The sequence below is a fragment of the Podarcis cretensis genome (genome assembly GCF_951804945.1).
Source record: "Podarcis cretensis genome assembly, chromosome: 5".
NCBI lineage: Eukaryota > Metazoa > Chordata > Lepidosauria > Squamata > Lacertidae > Podarcis > Podarcis cretensis.
This window is the reverse complement of record NC_137174.1, coordinates 91,478,629-91,487,532: the sequence shown is the minus strand read 5'-3', so window position 1 is coordinate 91,487,532 and position 8,904 is coordinate 91,478,629.

Here is an 8,904-nt window from a genome sequence, read left to right as displayed (position 1 = left end):
CAGCATACTTTGAGAAAACCTGGTGTCTTTTACTTTCCTTCATTTTCATGGCTGTGGATGAGTTTTATTTCACACATTTCATTTGTAATAGTAATAATAATAATAATAATAATAATAATAATAATAATAGGAAAAATAAAAATGATTTCCTCCGGATCGGAGGGTACTATTTCTTTTTAATTTATAAATTTCAAACGTTTACAAATTTAATACAAAATACATACTTTCCCATTAATATTTATTTACCACTTGGCTTCCCCTCCACCCCTCCATGGTTTCCCCATAATTTCTCATGTTGCTGCATATTTTGATTATTCTGTGTCCTATCCTTTCCGTTTATTCCCTAGTACATAGTATTTACTGCTGTTTTTCATTCAAATCCTACTTGCCTTTTTACGTGTTTGCAACAACTCTTCAAATATTCTACGAAAGGTTTCCAGACCCCCTTATAGATGGCTTCTTCTTGATCCCTGATTTTCATAGTTACATTTGCCGGTTCGGCATATTCACTCAATTTATATGGAAGGGACTATTTCAATAAGCTCTAGAGATGGAGGGTAGCCCTGAACAAGTCCATAATTTCACAGTGTGTGAGGCTGATGGCCGTCAGCGATTGGAAGCATGGCGTTTGTGAGGTTTATGCATTGCCAGCCATAGCCATTTGCTCAACTGGATGCATCTGACCTTGGCTGCTAGAATGGCGACACATAGCTGGGCAGCGCCTCTTGTCTCAGGCAGGCTTGCAACCATCCTCTTCCTTCAGAAGTCTCATTGTTTAGGGGAGCTGGCATTCGCTTTTCTGACATACTGCCAGCTGTGATTGCATGCCTGTTCAGCCGCTGAAGCACAGGAGTATCCAGACCCATCCCGTGACCTTCATGGATGGGTGAAACCACTCCTCAATTTTGTTGCTTAGCAGATTCATTTAACTGAGAAATCGAACAAGTGGGGTTGGGTGGGCAGGTCCAGTGGTAGAACATCTGCTTTGCATGCAAAAGGTCTCAGGATTGACCCCTGACATCTCCCAGGTAGGACCGAGAAAAGAGTGCCTAAACCCCTTGAGAGCCACTGGAAACTTTGGTTTCCAGTTGTTTTTGGACTATGATTCCCATCATTTCTGACCACTGGTCCTGCTAGCTGGGGATGATGGGCGTTGTAGTCCAAAAACAACTGGAGACCCAAGTTTGGGAAACCCAGATGTAGACAATACATGACCAATGGTCTGACTCTGTATAAGGCAGCTTCATGCATTAATATGAGTTGCCATGCTTTTGCTTCTTGAGTTCCTATGCATTGTTTTGGTGTTGTTGTTGTTGTTGTTGTTTCGTCGTTTAGTCGTGTCCGGCTCTTCGTGACCCCCTGGACCAGAGCACGCCAGGCACTCCTGTCTTCCACTGCCTCCCGCAGTTTGGTCCAACTCATGCTGGTAGCTTCGAGAACACTGTCCAACCATCTCGTCCTCTGTCATCCCCTTCTCCTTGTGCCCTCCATCTTTCCCAATATCAGGGTCTTTTCCAGGGAGTCTTCTCTTCTCATGAGGTGGCCAAAGTATGAGAGCCTCAGCTTCAGGATCTGTCCTTCCAGTGAGCACTCAGGGCTGATTTCCTTCAGAATGGATAGGTTTGATTTTCTTGCAGTCCATGGGACTCTCAAGAGTCTCCTCCAGCACCATAATTCAAAAGCATCAATTCTTCGGCAATCAGCCTTCTTTATGGTATTGCTTTGGTACTTCCCTTTAAATATTCTCTCTCTCTCAAAAGCCGCAAAAAGGTACATCTCAAGAGCTGAGGTGCTGGTCTGCACAAAACAAAAGGGACGGACTGGAATGTTAGAGCCGTGGACTTTACCACTTCAGTCTGCAGGTGGGGGAATTGCATTCTCCAATGCTCTCTGCCTCTTTAACCCCAGACTCCTTGCAGGCAGTAGACTTACACAACAAGGAGAAAGGCTCAGTGCAACATTCTGATGTGCTGATTTAGTGCATGCAGAGAACTTTTCAAGTGCAAACAAAGAAACAAAGAAACCTCCCCCTGCTGTGAAGTGGCACAGACTCTGAATCCCACCGCTTCGATTTTTAAAATAATGTAAATTTTAAAAAACCTAGTGTGGCATAAAGCCCTGCCCGTGCTCTTCTTTTGTATAGCTTTTTGACCTTCACGGAAAGAAAAATGCATTTTTGCCACCCTCTTTTATTTATTTATTTTGAGTTTTCGCCATCTAGTTTTATGGATCCGGGCAGGCGGCAGGGTTTCCCCTTCCCAGTCCCCTGTTTCCATCATTCCTGTATGAGCACTGTGAGGTAGACACTCGACTTCAGAGCAGGAGAGTTGATGACGCAACAAGAGAGCTGCCATTTCTGCAATCCTCTTGATTTCAGTGGGGAAGTGTTATGTAATGTACCAATTGCTAATTTGGCCAAGGCCAGATCCTATGCATGTTGGTTCAGAAGCAAGTCCCAATGGGTTTGATGGGGCTTAAACTCTCAGATAAATGTGGAGAGGATTGCAACTTTAGAGCGTCCATGGCTGGCTGGGATGGGAAGGTTATTTGGTTTGCCCATCCATCCATCCATCCATCTATCCATCCATCCGTCCTCGCCTGATGCTGCTGTTGGTTTTAACCCCTTTTTAATTCCAACTGTTTTGAACAACCATGGCTTTCATAGCCTCAGAATTTGGTAGAAAGGGCCTTCGTGCAGTCTTGTTCTTTGCCCCAGTTTGTCTTCTGGTGTTCAGCTTTCCAAGAGGCATGAGTGGTCTGTTACAATTGATCCCTGGTGGGGAGGAAGAGAATTTATATTTCAGGAGGTCCATACTACAGTGGATTCCATTCAGGAAAAGAGAGAGGAGACTGCATGAAACCAAACCTGAGAGCCCACTTGAATGGTAGAGATGAGCCAGAGACTGGTTTGTTTTTGTCTTGGAACTCTGTATTTTCAATTTGGAACAGCACATCTCTGTTCTGAAATATATGGTTTGTGAAGGGCATTGTTCTGAGAATAGCAGATCTTTTGCACAGACCCACCTGATGCTCTGAGCATCTTCTGTCTGGATGAATAAGGGTGGTGGTGGGAGAGGGAAGGGGGAAATAAGTGGTTTTCTTAATGGCCAGTGAATTGATTGATACTTGCTGCTACTAATCTGTGTATTTTTCTATTTATTTGGTCATACTGACCACTGAGGAGCTAAAATATATTTAAGCCTTTATCCTGTATGTTTCATTTAATGTTTGTGTCATTAACCTTGAAGGCATCCATATCATTCCTCTTTTTTTTTTAAAAAAAAGTTCTCATCTTACTAAGTATTTATTTTGTTGACATGTGCTTTTCCTCCCTGCTCTCCTCCCCCAATATGCGTGTTAGATGCAAAAATGAACTTTTCATACAGTAGAACCTCGGACGATATGAACCTCCAGAAATTGGAAAGGAATTGTCAAGCAAACATTCCTTGCTTTTTTTTATATATAATTTTTATTAAAGATTTTTTAAATACAACAAACAAAATAAAACATACAGGAATGTCATGTGTCATAACATATTTTCTGATCCTCCTTGGACTTCCTCACATCTCCCGCTCCTACGTTCCAAATTTATAAAAATTAAACCAGCAATTTCTCACCTTATCCCCACCTTAAAATCCCTTTTTACAATGTTATATCTTAAATTTTAGATATGTTTATTTCCTCTTCAGTGCATTAAGATTAACCCAATAATTATCTAAAAATTTAGTTTTTTCATAAATTTAACTTATCTTCATAATTCACTTCATTTGTTTCCATGGTGCCCAATTGTTTATGATCAAACATCCTGCTTAACATTCATACAATTTACAATACTTTTGCAAATAAATCTTAAATTTTCTCCAATCTTCTTCCACCGTCTCCTCTCCCAGGTCTCGGATTCTGCCCGTCATCTCGGCCAGTTCCATATAGTCCATCAGTTGCATCTGCCATTCTTCCAGTGTGGGTAGATCTTGAGTTTTCCAATGCTTGGCAACGAGTATCCTTGCTGCTGTTGTTGCATACATAAAAAATGTTCGATCCTTCTTTAGTACCCCTTGGCCAACAATACCCAAAAGGAAGGCCTCTGGTTTCTTAAGGAAGGTATACTTAAATACCTTTTTCAGCTCATTATATATCATTTCCCAGAAAGCCTTCACTTTAGGGCAAGTCCACCAAAGGTGAAAGAACGTTCCTTCATTTTCCTTACATTTCCAACACTTATTATCAGACAAGTGGTATATTTTTGCAAGTTTGACTGGGGTCATGTACCATCTGTATATCATTTTCATTACATTTTCTTTCAAAGCATTACATGCAGTGAAATTCAGCCCAGTAGTCCACAATTTTACCCAGTCCTCAAACATAATATTGTACCCAATGTCCTGTGCCCACTTTATCATAGCCGATTTAACCATTTCATCTTGTGTGTTCCATTTTAACAGCAAGTTATACATTCTTGAGGGATGCAGGTGGCGCTGTGGGTTAAAGCCTCAGTGCCTAGGGCTTGCCGATCGAAAGGTCGGCGGTTCGAATCCCTGCGGCGGGGTGCGCTCCCGCTGCTCGGTCCCAGCGCCTGCCAACCTAGCAGTTCGAAAGCACCTCCGGGTGCAAGTAGATAAATAGGGACCGCTTACCAGCGGGAAGGTAAACGGCGTTTCCGTGTGCGGCTCTGGCTTGCCAGAGCAGCGATGTCACGCTGGCCACGTGACCCGGAAGTGTCTCCGGACAGCGCTGGCCCCTGGCCTCTTAAGTGAGATGGGCGCACAACCCCAGAGTCTGTCAAGACTGGCCCGTACGGGCAGGGGTACCTTTACCTTTACCTTTATACATTCTTGAAAGTACCTTAGTCTTAGGCTCTAACAGTTCCGTTTCTAACTTCGATTTTTCCACCTGGAATCCTAGCTTTTTATCAAGTTTAAAAACTTCTTTAATCTGAGCATAATGTAACCAATCTCGCACTTTGTCTTTCATTTTCTCCTGACTCTGCAATTTCCAGTTGTCTCCATCTTTTTCTAATATTTCCCAATATTTCGGCCATTTGGCCTCCATATTGAGTCTTTTTCGGGCCTTAGCTTCCAATGGTGAAAGCCACCTTGGAGTTTTGTTTTCCAATAAGTCTTTGTATTTTGTCCAGACATTAAACAATGCTTTTCTGACGATATGGTTCTTGAAATTCCTATTAATCTTAACCCTGTCATACCATAAATATGCTTGCCAACCAAATGCATTATCAAAACCTTCCAAATCCAATACATCAGTATTCTCAAGAAGCAGCCAATCTTTTAACCAGCAGAAAGCTGCTGATTCATAATACAGCCTTAAGTCTGGCAGGGCAAAGCTCCCTCTTTCTTTCGCATCAGTTAATATCTTAAACTTAATTCTGGGCTTTTTGCCCTGCCAGACAAATTTGGAAATATCTCTCTGCCACTTCCGGAAACACTCTGTTTTGTCCACAATCTGCAATGTTTGAAATAAAAACAGCATTTTTGGCAATACATTCATCTTTACAGCAGCAATTCGGCCTAACAAGGAAAGTTTCAATCTTGTCCAAGTTTCTAAGTCTCTCTTAATTTCAACCCAACATTTCTCATAATTATCTTTAAATAGACTCAGATTTTTTGCTGTTATGTTCACCCCTAGGTATTTAACTTTTTTGACCACATTTAACTCTGTCTCTTTCTGAAACCGTTCTGACTCTGTAACTGTCAAATTTTTTCCCAACACCTTAGTTTTCTGCTTGTTTAATTTGAATCCCGCTACCCGACCAAACTCTTGAATCAATTGTAGTACTTTTTTCGTACTAGATTCTGGCTCCTGTAGAGTCAAAACTAGGTCATCTGCAAACGCTTTAAGTTTATATTGTTTCTCTCCGACCTCAATCCCTTTAACCAACCGGTCCCCTCTAATCATGTTCAAGAGCACCTCCAGGACCGAAATAAATAACAATGGGGAAATAGGGCAGCCTTGTCGTGTTCCTTTTTCAATTTTGAACTCTTCTGTAATCACATTGTTTACTATCAGTTTAGCCTTTTGTTCTGAATAAATTGCATCTATCCCATTTCCAAAACCCTGTCCCACTCCCATCCCTTCCAAATTTTCCTTCATAAATTTTCAAGAAATATTATCAAAGACCTTCTCCGCATCGATGAAAATTAACACTGCTTTTGTGTTGATATTTGTTTGCAATAGTTCCAAAATATCAATAATGTTCCTTGTATTAGCAAACAAATGTCTACCTGGGAGAAAGCCTGCCTGGTCCTTGTGAATTACTTGGTTCAAAACTTTTTAAAATCTACTTGCTAAAATGTCTGCAAATATTTTGTAATCCACGTTTAAAAGAGAGATGGGGCGGTAGTTCTTAAGTTGAGTCTTTTCAGTTTCCAATTTTGGTATCAATGTGATAAACGCTTCTTTCCACGATTCCGGCGCCTTCTTCCCCTCCAGAATTTCATTGCAAACCTCCAACAATGGTTGTATCAAATAGTCTTTCAATGTCTTATAGTACTTGGAGGTGAGCCCATCTGGCCCTGGGGATTTGCCCAGTTGCGTGTTCTGAATGGCTTGTTCAATCTCTTGTCGTGTTATTTTAGAGTTCAGGATTACTCTATTTTCCTGTGATAATTTTGATAGTCCATTTTTTTTCAAAAATTGTTTTATCTCCATTTCATCTTGCGGCCCTTGAGTATATAATTTTTTTAAATATCTCTGGAAGCATTTTCTGATATCCACAGGGTTCTGAATATTTCTTCCTTCAACCTCTAAATTTGTAACAGTATTTAATTTTTGTCTCTTCTTCAACTGCCATGCTAGCAGTTTTCCACATTCGTTTGCCGATTCAAATGTTCTTTGTTTCATTAATTTAACTTTCCACTCTATTTCCTGATTTATCAATTTGGAATATTGTGCTTGATAGAGTTTAATTTCTCTCAGAATCGGCTGTGACTTCGGATTTAATCTTAACTTCTTCTCAAATTCTTTAATTTTCTTCAGAATCTTATCTTTTTTCTCATTTTGTGTCCTTTTCTTTACAGCATTCTGTTGTATCAAGAACCCCCTCATCACAGCCTTACTTGCGTCCCAGATAATTCTTTTTTCTACTGTAGTATTCAAATTTATCTCAAAATAATCCTTCAGGACTTTTTGGGCCTTCTTGGTTATCTCCTGATCTCTGAACAAATTGTCATTCATCTTCCATCTAAAGGAGCCGGTTGGTAGTAGTGTCATAACCATCTTTACAGCATTATGGTCGGAGCAGGTCTTTGGGCAGATTTCCACCTTTCTGGTCTTAGGTGCCAGACCTCTAGATATCCATATTTGGTCAATTCTTGTCCATGTCAGTTGGGCTTCAGAAAAGAATGTTCCTTCTCTTCCCAAGGGGTTCTTTGTCCTCCAGATGTCAATCAAGTCCATATTGTCAGTCAGTTCAAAAAAGGTCTTAGGTAGTCTGCCATCTTTTGTAACATTTTGATTATGTGACTTATCCATGTTGGTTGATACCACGCCGTTCATATCTCCCATCATAATGATGTTGTCATAGTCCAGATAGTCCAGGACGCTCTCATGCAACTTCTTGTAATATTCCGATTTCCCCTCATTTGGTGCGTTAATTCCTAATATCAAAAACTTCTCTCCTTGGTATTGTATCTCGATTGCCAAAATTCTTCCTTGCTCATCTTTGAACAAAAATTTAGGTGACAGGCTCTCTTTTACATAGATCACCACTCCTCTTTTCTTAACTCGATCCGAAGAAATAAATTCTTGGCCTAATCTTTTATTTATTAGCACTTTTCTGTGGAGCCTAGTCACATGTGTTTCTTGCAAACAAATAATGTCCAATTGTTCTTTTTTCAATATATGAAATAGTTTCCTCCTTTTTTCCGGGGAATTGCACCCATTAATATTCCAACTCAACAGTTGCAGAGACATCCTAAACAATTCTGTTATTTCTCTAGGGGTGGTATCTTTTTCTCTGAGTCTCCAGGTTCCAAGGGTAGAAGTACAGCAGATGCTCCAGGCCCAAATGGTGTTTCAATTCCTTTCTGAAGGTCCTCTCCGTAGGCAGTCAAGAATTTATCTCTGTCTTCAATTGTTTTAATTTTGACTTTCTTCCCTCTGAAGGTAAAGGATAATCCCTGAGGAAATTCCCACCTAAAGATGATTAAGTTGCTTCTTAACAATCTGGTCAATTCAAGATAGGCGGATCTAAGGTCCAGCAGTTGTTTTGGGATGTCTTTATAAATTTCAGCTCTTTTATCCAAAATGTCCAATGACTTTTCGTAGTGTTGGCCCAATATCTTATCCCTTTCCTCCTTCGATCTCAAAGTTATCAAACAGTCTCTGGGCTTATCCTTCTTTGCAAATTTTCCAAGTCTGAAAGCCGACACAATTTTAAAGTCCTTTTCTTCCTGGATAGGCCAGAACTTGGAGAATTCTTTGGTCAGGAACTCAGCTAAATTTCCTTCTTCAACTTCTGGTATTGACCTTAACCTTAAATTGTTTTCCCGATTCCGCAATTCTATCATAGACAAATACATCTGTTGCTCTCCAACTTGTTTATGGAATGGTTTTACCTCTTGTTCTAAATTTTCGACCTTTTGGCTAGTGGCCTCAGCCAATTTACGATTCTCTACAGTGGCCTCAGTTAACTGCCCAATTGCTTGTACGTTCTGTGCCACCTGTCCAGTTATTTTATTTAGACTAGCTGTATTTTGGTCTATTTTAGCTGTTTGTTCATCCGCTTTCTTATCCAGAGATTCTACTTTTTTATCCAGAGACTCCAATTTTTCATAAATTTTCTCTAAAATTGAAGCAGTTGTTCCTGAGGCCATATCTTCCAACTGTAACTGCTCAGTTTCTTCTTCCCCTGCCAACAGCAGAGTAGACACAATTTCTTCTTCCCCCGCT